Source organism: Liolophura sinensis, chromosome 1 (genome assembly GCF_032854445.1).
Source record: "Liolophura sinensis isolate JHLJ2023 chromosome 1, CUHK_Ljap_v2, whole genome shotgun sequence".
Classification (NCBI taxonomy): Eukaryota; Metazoa; Mollusca; class Polyplacophora; order Chitonida; family Chitonidae; genus Liolophura; species Liolophura sinensis.
In genome coordinates, this window is record NC_088295.1 from 68,693,683 (window position 1) to 68,706,273 (window position 12,591).

Here is a 12,591-nt window from a genome sequence, read left to right on the forward strand (position 1 = left end):
TTGTTAAGTATGTCAGCATATAGTGAAGTGTTCAAATGAATAGTTCTATCCCCGTATACTTCCCACTGTATTCACTTCAAGACCCGGTGCGCGCACCTAGACATGTCATTTCACTGACTCAGCCAATGCTTTTAGTTAACAAAGGCTTTCTACACTGTTCATACACGGATAGCATCTGTTTTGTTGATATGATCAGAGGCTACGCTTTAAGCCAGCGGTTGAACTACTCGGCCAGATAGCTCACGGTCTTCTGCGTTTTTCCCCCCGGCATACCAAGGGCTTGCATTCAAGGTTAAGGTGTGTACTTGGGGGTCCCTGTGGTCTTCGTGTGACAATCTGTGAAGGGGAGATCTGTATAAGTAGCTCACTGTTATATTGATTCAAGTATACCTGACTTCCGCCGCGTGTGGGTATTTGTCGAAATTGTGGACACAAACTTGAATCATTATAGCTGTTATTTGTCCGATTATATACAGCAGCTGTTGGCTTGGGGTTTACGCACCTAATCGCCTACATTATACAGTAATATCCTGTGTTGGATGTTTATATCTTGTGAGTTTGGGATTTCAAATACGGATTTACCATATACCTAGAGGAATCAAGACCAAAGCAGTGGAGTAAACCACAGTATACAAGGTAAGCGTATGTTTATGGACATATATAGATATACAGATATACAGATTTATGTATATATACACCTGTGTGAGTGATTTCAAGATCTGAAAACTAGTGAAGAAGACAAGGCTTTAGATCTGTCGGTTAGATTATACAAGAATATAAACTTAAGTTGTGAAGGGCATTGACCTAAAGAAATGTCAAGGAATAAGGTAATTGGTAAAATTGTTAAAAAATCCCCAAGTGATTGTATCTATATTTTCTTATACTGCATGTAGTGCTGATAGAAATTAAGATGTCATATCCTAACTGGCTGTTCGATTTATGTGAAGGAACTTGTATCTGCCATAATTGGTGTGTATTTAAACAAGTAGACCCGGTCCTATCAAAACTCTAATTAATTTAACTAAATTAAAAAGTATTTAAGATCTATTAAATGATAAGACGATCAGGTCCGTGAGGTATTATTTTATCGCCTTTATTTAATTTGTCTGCTATTTGTAAATATTAGTTGACGTACACAAGGTGGGTAGGCCTGTCATGTAGATGTAGAGAGCTGCTTTTGTGACAAACACGTAAAATGCAAAAAAGCCCTCTTTTACCTTGTGTGATGTATTTGTAGAGGCTAGGGTACTACATACTTTCTCATTGAGACAATGTTATTGCTTTTAATTCTTCCGCTTTGCTATGTTTTTATGACGCTTATTTGTCGACATTTTTTTTAAAAACAGAGTTCATTGTTGCGTGCTCATGTTTTCCCGTGTAGGCCTATTTTAACACACACATACCTAGAGTTGTCTTTCCAGTGTTTCCGTGAACCTGTTTAACGTGTTGCGAAATCAAGGAGTGCATACATTTATAGCAAGATAGGAGATATATCAACACAATGTTATGTGTATATCAATGTTTTACTGAAAAATTCACCTCGCTCCGGCGATTTACTCGGGTAGGGCAATCTGAGTGGAGATTCTGTTATATACCAACCGGGTTAATTGTGTTTTCCTAACAGGACTCGTGTGCATTGTACGAAATCACGTTCGTTCCTGCTGTCCACGGGAGGAAGGAGTTGTCATAGTTCAGTGATATTCACGATCATCATTATTTCCACAAGGAACTTGCGGATTAACGCTTTGACACCTTTTATTCTGTTCTGTTTGACTTTTCCCACGTGTACACCTGGTCGTATCAAATCTCGAGAAATCACGCGAGGTTGAGGTTATCCATGAAAGTTAATCCAAACCTCAGATTGATGTGGTGGGATCGATTCTGTATTAAGGATAATGATAGTGGTCAGTCTCATGCATATCGAATATTATAACATCATAATATCATAACATCATATGCAATTGTTCTTGGAGGCAATGAATGTCAGCCATGTTGTGGAACGTAACGGAAAAAATCCAACGAACCATACATAACCTGTGAGTGGTTACACGTGCAAGGAGCTAACTGCGAACCAGTCATGCAACGAGCCGTTACCAATCAAGGAAGAAAGTAGACCATTTAAATCGTTGACACAATTAATCATGATATGCTGAGAGATTAATACCGTATATAAGTTGAACAACTCCACAAGCTTGGAAACCATTTTATCGTTGTAAGAAAACTTGGAGAGCTAGCTGGTACTAAATTACTAATGTGCCAATTTCCACGAAGAAGTTTTAAATTTTGTTGGAATGCCTAGAATTTATGTAGCTAATACTATGTGCTGCTCTTTGAGAGTGAATATATTCCTAAAAAGTATACATTGATTGAAAATTGCAAGAAACTACAGCCTGGAAGAAAAAATGAGGAAATAAGTGAAACATGCACGGCACTTTCAACAAGGATTTATTAAATAAATGATTTACTTTGTGTTTTAAGTAGCGTGTGCTTAGGGTATAGGGTGCCTGAAATATACCATCGACCTTCGGCATGTTACCTTGGCAAGACACTTGCCACGTGTGACAGTTTATTAGTGAACGTCTCTTCAACAAACTGCGCAAAGGGCCGAAACGTTCCCAGGGACGCCATTGACCGCTTATACTGTCACCAACCCCTCATGAGCAATGAAAGAGGGAGGGGCGGGGGGTGTAGAAAATGAAAACAAAATGGAACAGCCAAACAGCCAGTTACATTGCTAAAGAATCAGTCAGCGGAACAAACGGAAGTAAATGTTATCAAATCAGGAACCAATAGACCGATGAACCAAGCATGCAGGGAAGCATTTACATCAGGCTTTCTTAGGTTTGTTTTAGGTGTACACTAGTAAGAATTGCCCTCGCTGTGGACAGTGAACATTTATTCAGATTGGAATTGATGGTGTCACTCGGAAAGCATAAGACATTTATAAAGTCAACCTACCATTATGTATGATATGAAGTCACTGTTTGACCAAAAATTAATTCTTTTAATTTTTGGAACATATAGTTTCACTTTTTCAAATTATTTTGAAACATTCAATTACAGACTCTGCCTGCCTGCATGTGTAGAGAGTTTGAATACACTATATATATATATATATATATATATATATATATATATATATATATATATATATAAATATATATGTTGTCTGGCTCAAACTGACCCTTCTCGCTTGGCGCTCAGCACTGAGGGGTTAGAGCAAGGAAACAGAACTGGTTGGCCTTGTGTCAGTGGGATGTGTTTGGGTGGGGTATCATGTCTGGCGTCTTCGGTATGTTACTTCAGTGACGGCAGCGACATGCCCTGCCACAAGAACACACTGTATATGTACACACACATAATGATTCCTTGTCTTCATATGACTGAAAACTTGCTGAGTACGACGTTAAACCCTAAGCATTCATTCACTCATTCTAACTTACCCTAATGTATTTACGTGTGTTATGTCATAAGGATTTAGAACACATGATGTTCACGGTCCGCTACCTCTGCCAGCATATTTCTGACCAGCTGCACTGGTTTATAGAAACCCTGGACGTGTTAGCCGTCGTTTAATACTTTGTTGAGATGTACATGTGAAAGTATACTGGCATATCCAATGAAGTGGTACACTTTAAAAGAAATTCAGTGGGAATCAAATTCAGTTTTAGAACACTAGCTCACGTGTACAATATCAACTCAGTCGGTGGCCTTCAATATCACAGTTTTACGCCACACACTAACTTGTAGTTAGGGTTGCAATATCTCAGGTTTACTTCACCGGGTCAGATGCACAAGAGCAATTTTGTACAACTCAGTTGTGAAACACCAACTTAACATCAGCTATGTTGCTATAGTGATAAGACATTGTGATTAATATGCTGCGTATACCTATGGTTCCACTACCCTCTGAATTGTGTGTGTATCTATATAGGCTAGGCGGTATAACTGGCATATAAGTGCCGAGAATGCGGAGAAAAGATAACATGAGACCGTTCGTGAATAAGCAAAAAAGTTCATGTGATATTGTCCTAATTTGCCATCATGGCCAGCACTCGAAAAACACTTACTTCGAAATCTGAAACTGTCAAAACTGTTACTGAAAAAAAAATTAGCCAACCAGTTTGAATCCAATAGCAGCCATGTTAAGTTTACAAAACTTTTTTTTGCCAGTCATCTGATGGAGTCAAATGTACCGTCTCTTATCTTGACAGTATATGTTTGAAATATGGGAGAGAATTGAAGTGGTCGAGATGCTCATCCCAGCTTTAACACTCAGTATAGACTCAAAACCACATGCAGTATACAGATCAGTCCAGGGAAAGGAAGGGTGCCAACGAAAGCTCTCGATTTTCTCGGGTGTCATTCATAAGGTGTGAAAGCACATGCTATAAGTATGTTGCTCAATTATTATTTTAGTATTGTATCAAAAACCGAATCTTTATGCTGGCTGTGTATGTATCTTTCGAAGGGCGTAGTGTCCGCGGGGCGTCCTCCAGAGAATTAGTTGACCCATCCTTAGGAATCTGCACAAATGAGCCTGCGCGAGTATGCCTTTATTTGGGGTATTACATGACTTATATGAGTGAATGTGACTAGCTGACATGACCAAAAACCACTAGTTTTGAAATTTTTTTTGACTGCATGACACTCTATATCAGAAATGTCTGAACTAGAACTGATATTCACTTTAACAACATGTATACACGACCCAGTTTCAAAGTTATAACTTTTTTTATACTTTAAGAATATTAAATACTAAAGTGGATAGTTTAGTACTGGCTATGCTGTAGAAATATTAAAGATACACAAATATAATCGTGCGTATATACATTGTCCTACATGATACCCATATATCTTAGGATACAAGTGTTAATTCTGATGAAAATGTCTCTATTGCGTCCCAGTTTTGAGTGGGGCAAAACCAGAACACCTGAATAATATTTCGCTTTTTCAATCATAAACAGCACACAAATAGTATGCTGAGGAAGACTTGGACTAAGGTGAATACAAAAGCATTAAAACCTTACACAAAGCAGTCTTGTTAAGTGTGTGGGAATAGATAATGCGCCCAGTTTCTATAGTTCTCTAGGTTTTTAATATGCTTTTGTGTGGTCCAGCTCACGGAGTCGTATAGATCGTTTGCTGAACAAAAGCGTGTTGAGAAAAATTCTGTACATCACACATTTATTATGAGTTGTAAATCGTTTTCGTTCTCCAATAGCTAGCTCCTTTAGGAAATCTAGGAGGTTTCAGCTTCGGTTGTTTGTATAGTTGGGATATTCACATTGGAGGTGATATTTTTCTAGTTAGTACTGCACGTATAGTCCAGTCATTCTGCATTCGTACCTAGAAGGGCAACGAAACGATGAGTCAAGATAGCTCGCATATGTTCACACTTGGATAATTATTTCATTAAGGTGGCACATCACGCTTGACTAAAGTGGTAAGTCACACTTGATTGAAGTGGTAAGTCACAAATGACTATATCGTGGTAAGTCACACTTAACAATTGTGGTAAGTCACACTTAACAATCGTGATGAGTCTTACTTAACAATCGTGCTGAGTCACACTTGACCAGCGTGGTGAGTCAAACTTGACTCATGTGGTAAATCACAAATGACCACATCGTGGTAAGTCACATTTGACTATCGTGGTGAGTCACAAATGACTAACGTTGTAAGTCACACTTGACTAAAATGGTCAGTCGCAAATGACCAACGCAGTAAGTCACACTTTACTAACGTGGTAAGCTGGCAAATTTTATGAATGCCCGAAGGTCTGTAAATGTTTGTTTCGATCTTATCATAAGGCTTTACTCTATTATCACAAATTTATGGCGGATAAAATGAAACCATATATTAGAGCAAAAATCACATAAAAACACTGTTATGTAAAACCCACAGGGAATTTTCTTTTAGTGGCATGTTTGCTCTTGACATATCTAATTATATCCTTACTATTTATTTCCTCAATATCTACATTTATGGACTAGCGTTATAGGAGTATTATTAAGAGCAACACTGAAAACAATGTCACGCAAACGGAAGGTTCCTCATTTAATCAACCAGAGATATCAGGGTCTGGCTAGGATGACAACTGAACGACGAGTTGACAATCGAACGCGTAACGTTTACACGTGAACTCTTGTTTCATGTTGTTTAAAACCTGGTTGTTTGTTTCATTTTCATATATAAGTTACGCAGTTATACCCTTTGGAATATAGAACTTTTTGCTGAAATGTAAGGTCATATATTACATCAATGGATGTAGGACAAATTGCCTTTTCTACACATAAATGGGGCATCATGGCATTAGTTAATAATCAAATTCATTAGTTCAACAAGCCACGTGTATATACATGAGTCAAACCCATGTATAGGTATATAAGTACACCCTGTTCCCCACCCATCCATCAATAAAGGTTCACTACATGTCTGTCCTATTTCCCCACGTTTACCTGTAACGCTAAGTTTCGCCCATTGGTTTAGGCACCGGTTAATTGTTTGCAGGTATTTCATACCTTTTTCCTAAGGGAGAGGGGAAAACACTTACCCGAACAAAAACGCTTTTCAAATCAGCATGGGTGAAAATACAGCTCTATAAATTGAATTGAAAGCGTGGACAAAAATAGACTTGATTCGTAACTCGAACTGTACGACCCTATTTACAAGCGGGGCCTCCGTGGCTCAGTCGGTTAAAGCGCTAGCGCAGCGTAATGACCCAGGAGTCTCTCACCAATGCGGTCGCTGTGAGTTCAAGTCCAGCTCATGCTGGCTTCCTCTCCGGCCGTACGTGGGAAGGTCTGCCATCAACCTGCGGATGGTCGTGGGTTTCCCCCGGGCTCTGCCCGGTTTCCACCCACCATAATGCTGGCCGCCGTCGTATAAGTGAAATATTCTTGAGTACGGCGTAAAACACCAATCAAAAAAAAAAAAATTTACAAGCTGCGGATGTGGCAAGAAGAGGAGGTAACTTTATACGTCTGTTTCAAGTGTTAACTCAACTTTCTTGGTGATGCAGGGTTTTTATTAATAAAGTATTAAGTAACAAAATCATGAATACCTATGAACAAATGAGGTAAACCTCTTTTGATGAGTTTTATGGGGTTAATGACATGTTGCATTATTTGAGACACTGCCAGACTCTTTACATCCAACCTAACAGAACTGAAGTCAGTCTTATCAGGCCCCACAAAAAACAAATAATTTGTCCACCGAATCAAATCAGTTTATATGAAATAGTTTTAGAAAGACTGGAGAAATACCTGTGAAGTTATGTATCACTGTCTGTAGCTACGATCATTTCCAGTTTATTAAATTGTCAAAACCGAACGAAGCGTCTTGTTTTTTTTCACACTAGATGACTGATAACCTATATGTAGAGTTACAAATATTTTACTACATTCATTGCACAAAAAGACGATGGATGTGCCCAATGAGAAATCAGGTGATGGATATATGCTAATCTGTATAAAACACAGCTTCTTTGGTCCTTGCACGCTATGAGATCGCATTTATATTCCACATTATTCTCAATAACTGTATAAACACTGTATACTACTGGACGGCGTGCAACGTACTTGTTGTTTGAGTGTGTCTTAACTTTGTCCATGACTTCGTTGTTGTTGTGTGCATGGTCGTTCTCGTTCCTTAAGTGATGACCGAAATATCCCTTGTGTCACGCTGCTTTTCACGTTGCTGTACGTATACTCTAAACTTATACATATTTTGATATGTATCCTGTATTTTGTTTGTATTTTGTAGATGTGTTGTCAAACCCATTTCTACAAACATGCAGCGCATATTTTGTGCGTGCTAAGAAGTTTTAGAGTGAATTAATAGACTGAATTGAACCAAAATGAATTGTTAAACATTCATCCCCTAGCAAGTTACGGATGCTTTGCTGGGCCTGTATTGCACCACACGTATCTGTAATGCAACTGGAAACTTATTTCTTAACACATTAAATTTGAATTATTTACTGCTCATGTAGATGAGCCTATAGAGTTCTTTGAACATGCTTATATAAAGTTTTTTTTATCATGTATTCTTTAAATATGCATGTGCAAAACGTGAAAAATTCTTGGGTATAAATAAAGTAAGGAAATAAATATACATCTGCAAAGATTTATGTACAGTTTGAAACCTCTTGGTGTTATCAAATCGTAAAATATAGCTAATACATTCAGTGCCTATTCAATGACAAGCACAATTATTCTGAAGGTATTTTAGTCTCCTTTATACATATGCACATATGCAATGTTTTCACTGACCTCAGTGTTACAGAAGGCGCAATATTAACAAAATAAACTGGTGGAAGGATATGAATTCTTTTTCTTTTTCATGTAAATATTAAATGTTATTCCCAGCCTTTTGGTTTCGACATTTCTTGTGTTACTCTTCCCACCACCACAGACTAACCTTTATCCCAACATCTCCATACGTAAGGTATACGACGGCGGTTCGATCTCGTCCCATAAGGCTTCTTAACATTCTTGTGACATTCGTTCACACTGCTTCGACTCATTTAATCACTGCAGCATTAATTGTATGTCATTTGTAGGTTCTCTCCATTGATATTGTTCTGGGTTGGTACATTTGTGTTTATGGGCTGTATAGGACGTCACTCTAATTCACATTTATATCCTTACGGTTCGTGTTAAATTTTACAAGTTACGGCTTATCGGATTCAATATAGGATGTATAGATGAACAATATCGTTTTCATAGCGACGTCTTCTGACGTCTTGACAATGTCTGAATGCCGTCGCAAATGAATTCAGTCTTAAATTGAATTATTTATTTATTCATTTAATTGTCATACTTGATAATATTTCACTTATTTGACGGTAGTCAGTTTTATGGGTGGGGGAAACCAGAGTACTGAAGGTATAAAACCATTGACCTTCGGAAAGCTGCGGACAGACTCTTCCACATGTGACGTAAAGATAAGTACCTTAGCTATTCGGACAATTCCATCCAAATTGAAGAACTGAAGATGATGCCACGCAGATATTTTAGGTTATCGATACTCAGTAAATTTCTGCGCTACTGTTTTACATTGAGTTTTGTCTGTTTCGGATAGAACTGAAATTGTTTGCCCGTGTTACTATAATAAACACCTCCCCACCGTCTGTATGTCATCGAGTTAACAGTGTGCCATTGCACTTCCAGCAGCCACCGCTCAAAAAATGGAGGTCATGCAACGTTAATTTTTTAATATGTTTGCAGACAAAAATGCAAGTTGTATGTAGTGGTATTGCTTGGTACCAAGCGAAAGTTAGGGAATGTAGGCCTATATATTTGAGGCTGAATTTTTTAACTGTATAAGTCAATGCGCTTGTGTATCCTATAGTCTTATACTGCATGCTACTGCGTAAACAGTCCAACCAGCGTTGCCATGGGCCTTAAAGTAGGCCTCTGTCAGAAGGAGGATGTGGACAGCCCATCTACAGGGCCTTTCTACAGAACTTCTTTTTAATTTGGGCGTTCCGCAGATCTATTCAAAGTATTTAATCCGACATCTTTTTACCGCTGGGGTAGCATAAAGCACACAAAAATCTTCAGCTCCCCACATGTAAGTAGGGCAAAGGTATATACACTGTGCATGTATGTATGTGTATATCTCACACCTTGCAAACAGACATATTGTACGATCCGGGTACTTCGTGTGTATCCGTTATTTTGTAAACAATCTGTGCCCAATATTGACAATGACGTTTTTTATTAACTTGATCACCGCCTTATATTAGTGCAACAAACTTGAGTAAATCGACAAAAATAATCAACCTTGTAACAAAATCAAACAGTGACAGAAGCATATTGCCGGAAGGTCACACCTCTTTTTGGTAATTTCTGATGTGGATATCAGCTAGAAAGGCGATAAACAATTAAGCGTCAGGTGTTGGTAGACTGTGGTTGGCCAGTAAGGCGTCCTATATTATGTCTTCGGCATGGCGTTCTAGTGAAGCAGCTTTGTACAAACACTTTCCTGGATTTGAACTAAAGCCTGAACTATAAGGCGATACCGTCGTGATATCACTTATTAGAAACGACGAGCCTCCGTGACTCAGTTGGTTAGCGCGCTAGCAGTGCAATGACCCAGGGGAGCAACCCTATGCTGGTAAGTTCAAGCCCAGCTCATGTTGGCTTCCTCTCTGGCCGTACGTGGGAAGGTCTGCCAGCAACCTGCAAATGATCTTGGGTATCCCCCGGGCTCTACCTAGTTTTCTCCCACCATAATTCTGGCCGCCGTCGTATAAATGAAATACTCTGGAGTACTGCGTAAAAAACCAATCAAATAAATAAATAATTATTAGAACCGATATTAAAAGCGGTGGCAAACCCAAGCATATTAAAAGACAAACAAACAATACGACTTGCATAGTTCGCCCAGTAACTTACAGTATATACCAATATCAGGTTTATTGATATTCTGTTATGTTGTAGACTTCTGTGGATTCCAGTCGTAGAAAGGATTGCTGTCGTCTAGAACACACAATGGGACTGGACGACAGTTGACTGGCGTAGCAACTCTCCGAACATGTGAAAATGGTCGACAACTTTAGAACCGTACACACTTCATCACCATGATATCCCTCTTACTGAGAATTCTTCTGCTGGCTGCGTGGGGGGCAACCCTATGCTGGTCTAGCCATTTCAGCTTTCCCAGGCAGCTTTTTGACAACGAAGAAAAATGCCCGTCACGGTGCGCTTGTGATAATAAAGGCCAAAACGTTTATTGCGCTGGAAAAGGCATGGAAGGCATCCCAGCAGGAATATCGACGACTGCCAAATCACTGTACGTATTTATCCATTATACATAACTAAACAATTTACGTATATATCCATTATACATAGCTGAACAATATACGTATATATCCATTATACATAGATGAACAATATAGGTATATATCCATTATACTTAGCTGAACAATATAGGTATATATCCGTTATACATATGTGAACAAAATACGTATATATCCTTTATGCATACATGGACCTGAACATTGCAGGTATAACCGTTACAAATTTATACAGCTGAGCACTATATCCGTCATATATATATATATACAAGCCTTTTGCACATGCAGATAATTAGGAAAAAACACCTTCGTCACTTTTGCCTGGCATTCCTGCATGGCAATATGCCATTGTCCCTGTGGAGTATTGACCAGACAAACGACTATTCATATAAATATCCAAGTAAAATTAAAATGGATACTAATGGATACTAGGTAATGATACTAGCCTTAATTAAATAAATCTTCTAATATGACCCCCTATATTCCACCCCCAATACAACTGTCTAACCATCCAATCAAATGCCAGTAAAGCAGCGTTACTATTTCCCTTTGATAGGTTTATGGACGCCAATCAGATCAAAGCCCTTAACTTTACTCGGATGTTTCCCAAACTGTGGCATCTGTAAGTATTGATAAAACTTTTATGTGTTAATCAACACATTTAGTGCTATATACTATCTTGGAACATAGTTTTTAATCTAAATGTCAGAATGGATTGGATTGCACCTGCATGCTTTCATATGAGACAGTCTTTACGCCGCATCGCACGTGAATTGATCATTCTGTGAAGATAAATTGCATTAATTTACTGTTCACAGGTCACTCAAGCGCAACGAGATAACAACAGTATCAGGGACTCAATGGTTCTTGGTTAGTCAGTTAAGAAACTTGTAAGTCTGTGTTTACTTTGATTCTGCTGCTGCTTCATTTAACAAGTGCACAAGTTTCAGCGCACATTTGACTTAAAAACTTTTGCCTCCAACATTTCATGCTGAAAATCTCGGCCGTGCAGGACAGGTTGATATTGAACTTTGCTACCATGTACATTGGCGGCTGGCAGCGTTGGACAGGTACATGTTTGAATGTATTCTGTTCCACTGTTAGATGTATGTCGGTGTAGGAGTGAGACACATCTGTATACTCTCCACTGAGTCGATGGATCTAAACCGTGCACCATGTGGTTAATCGCCCCACTTTGAAACCGTCAGAGAAATATGCAGCGAACAGAGCCTGTTATGTATAGTAGTATAAGCTGATAGAATTCGTGAAATATCTAAAAAAAAAAGTTAGTAAAGCAAAAGTTTTTTGATATCTATTGGGATAGCCAGAACGCAGCGGTAGATATAAATCTTTTTTGTTTTACGTCTTAACAGGAACCTGGACTACAACCTCATCGAAACGATTGATCTTTCTGTATTTTCTACCCTTAAACACCTGCTCACTCTGTAAGTAAATATATTGAAACGCTTCAAGCGTTTACATGTTACATTTATTTGCCAGTGAAAATTATTGTTTTGGAGCCATTCTGGCGAAGCTGCTCTTTGGTATAGCTTACAGCAAATGTCATTTCAATACCAATAATGAAACCCTTGTTTTATGCTTTGTTCAAGTCACCATGTTTGTTTAAGCACGCTTCATGTGTGTAACGTTGACATATTTTCTGTTCACAGGTCTTTAAAAGAAAACAAAATCCACACTGTCTCCTTTTCTTCGTCTGTGGGAAATAATAATCTGAACAAACTCCAATATTTGTAAGTGGAAATACAATCACAGTGACTGTCATT